Genomic DNA, 2500 nt, shown 5'->3' on the forward strand with positions numbered 1-2500 from the left:
GGAGACTGCTTGGAAATACCGATTATAGTGGCTGATCTTTAAATAGCCCTCTCTTTGCAGCCTCCTTCGCTTACGGCCATACCAGCCTGGCTATACCCGATCTCGTCTGATCTCGGAAGCTAAGCAGGTTTGGGCCTGGTTAGTACTTGGATGGGAGACCGCCTGGGAATACCAGGTGCTGTAAGCTTTTAGGTTTCCTTCTCTACTTATATAATGCACTGGCGGTTATAGTGGCTGATCTTTAAATAGCCCTCTCTTTGCAGCCCAGTACTTTTGGAATTTTTCAGTAATTATCTAAGAGTTTTGCATAAATAAAAAAAAAAAAAAAAAAAAGAGTCAATGCCCAGTCTTAGAAAACCGAAACAGGTTTGGGCCTGTTTAGTAGTTTTGGAACTTTTCACTAATTGTCTAATAATCTAGCAAAAAAAAAAAAAAAAAAAAAAAGAGTCAATGCCCAGTATTAGAAAACCGAAACAGGTTTGGGCCTGTTTAGTAGTTTTGGAACTTTTCATTAATTGTCTAATAATCCAGCAAAAAAAAAAAAAAAAAAAAAAAAAAAAAAAAAAAAAGAGTCAATGCCCAGTCTTAGAAAACCGAAACAGGTTTGGGCCTGGTTAGTACTTTTGGAAATTTTCAGTAATTATGTAATAAATTTGCAAAAAAAAAAATTAAATAAATAAAGAGTCAATGCCCAATCTCAGAATCTAAGCAGGTTTGGGCCCAGTTAGTACTTGGATGGGAGACTGCTTGGAAATACCGATTATAGTGGCTGATCTTTAAATAGCCCTCTCTTTGCAGCCTCCTTCGCTTACGGCCATACCAGCCTGGCTATGCCCGATCTCGTCTGATCTCGGAAGCTAAGCAGGTTTGGGCCTGGTTAGTACTTGGATGGGAGACCGCCTGGGAATACCAGGTGCTGTAAGCTTTTAGGTTTCCTTCTCTACTTATATAATGCACTGGCGGTTATAGTGGCTGATCTTTAAATAGCCCTCTCTTTGCAGCCCAGTACTTTTGGAATTTTTCAGTAATTATCTAAGAGTTTTGCATAAATAAAAAAAAAAAAAAAAAAAAAAGAGTCAATGCCCAGTCTTAGAAAACCGAAACAGGTTTGGGCCTGTTTAGTAGTTTTGGAACTTTTCATTAATTGTCTAATAATCTAGCAAAAAAAAAAAAAAAAAAAAAGAGTCAATGCCCAGTCTTAGAAAACCGAAACAGGTTTGGGCCTGGTTAGTACTTTTGGAAATTTTCAGTAATTATGTAATAAATTTGCAAAAAAAAAAATTAAATAAATAAAGAGTCAATGCCCAATCTCAGAATCTAAGCAGGTTTGGGCCCAGTTAGTACTTGGATGGGAGACTGCTTGGAAATACCGATTATAGTGGCTGATCTTTAAATAGCCCTCTCTTTGCAGCCTCCTTCGCTTACGGCCATACCAGCCTGGCTATACCCGATCTCGTCTGATCTCGGAAGCTAAGCAGGTTTGGGCCTGGTTAGTACTTGGATGGGAGACCGCCTGGGAATACCAGGTGCTGTAAGCTTTTAGGTTTCCTTCTCTACTTATATAATGCACTGGCGGTTATAGTGGCTGATCTTTAAATAGCCCTCTCTTTGCAGCCCAGTACTTTTGGAATTTTTCAGTAATTATCTAAGAGTTTTGCATAAATAAAAAAAAAAAAAAAAAAAAGAGTCAATGCCCAGTCTTAGAAAACCGAAACAGGTTTGGGCCTGTTTAGTAGTTTTGGAACTTTTCACTAATTGTCTAATAATCTAGCAAAAAAAAAAAAAAAAAAAAAAAGAGTCAATGCCCAGTATTAGAAAACCGAAACAGGTTTGGGCCTGTTTAGTAGTTTTGGAACTTTTCATTAATTGTCTAATAATCCAGCAAAAAAAAAAAAAAAAAAAAAAAAAAAAAAAAAAAAAGAGTCAATGCCCAGTCTTAGAAAACCGAAACAGGTTTGGGCCTGGTTAGTACTTTTGGAAATTTTCAGTAATTATGTAATAAATTTGCAAAAAAAAAAATTAAATAAATAAAGAGTCAATGCCCAATCTCAGAATCTAAGCAGGTTTGGGCCCAGTTAGTACTTGGATGGGAGACTGCTTGGAAATACCGATTATAGTGGCTGATCTTTAAATAGCCCTCTCTTTGCAGCCTCCTTCGCTTACGGCCATACCAGCCTGGCTATGCCCGATCTCGTCTGATCTCGGAAGCTAAGCAGGTTTGGGCCTGGTTAGTACTTGGATGGGAGACCGCCTGGGAATACCAGGTGCTGTAAGCTTTTAGGTTTCCTTCTCTACTTATATAATGCACTGGCGGTTATAGTGGCTGATCTTTAAATAGCCCTCTCTTTGCAGCCCAGTACTTTTGGAATTTTTCAGTAATTATCTAAGAGTTTTGCATAAATAAAAAAAAAAAAAAAAAAAAAGAGTCAATGCCCAGTCTTAGAAAACCGAAACAGGTTTGGGCCTGTTTAGTAGTTTTGGAACTTTTCATTAATTGTCT

The 2500-nt window shown here is 37.6% G+C and overlaps 4 non-coding genes across 4 annotated transcripts; all 4 read left to right on the forward strand.

Annotated features, from left to right (window-relative positions):
• The first annotated feature begins 68 nt into the window (after nt 1-68).
• LOC132135329 (5S ribosomal RNA) lies at nt 69-187 on the forward strand. The gene has a single exon (XR_009430278.1). It is a non-coding gene; the product is annotated as a 5S ribosomal RNA (ribosomal RNA).
• A 619-nt stretch (nt 188-806) lies between these two features.
• LOC132135055 (5S ribosomal RNA) lies at nt 807-925 on the forward strand. Its single transcript, XR_009430019.1, has one exon. It is a non-coding gene; the product is annotated as a 5S ribosomal RNA (ribosomal RNA).
• A 494-nt stretch (nt 926-1419) lies between these two features.
• Nucleotides 1420-1538, forward strand: LOC132135446 (5S ribosomal RNA). The gene has a single exon (XR_009430389.1). It is a non-coding gene; the product is annotated as a 5S ribosomal RNA (ribosomal RNA).
• Nucleotides 1539-2157: 619 nt separating this feature from the next.
• On the forward strand, nt 2158-2276 carry LOC132135056 (5S ribosomal RNA). The gene has a single exon (XR_009430020.1). It is a non-coding gene; the product is annotated as a 5S ribosomal RNA (ribosomal RNA).
• Nucleotides 2277-2500: the final 224 nt, after the last annotated feature.

Source organism: Carassius carassius, unplaced genomic scaffold, assembly GCF_963082965.1.
Source record: "Carassius carassius unplaced genomic scaffold, fCarCar2.1 SCAFFOLD_60, whole genome shotgun sequence".
Lineage (NCBI taxonomy): Eukaryota > Metazoa > Chordata > Actinopteri > Cypriniformes > Cyprinidae > Carassius > Carassius carassius.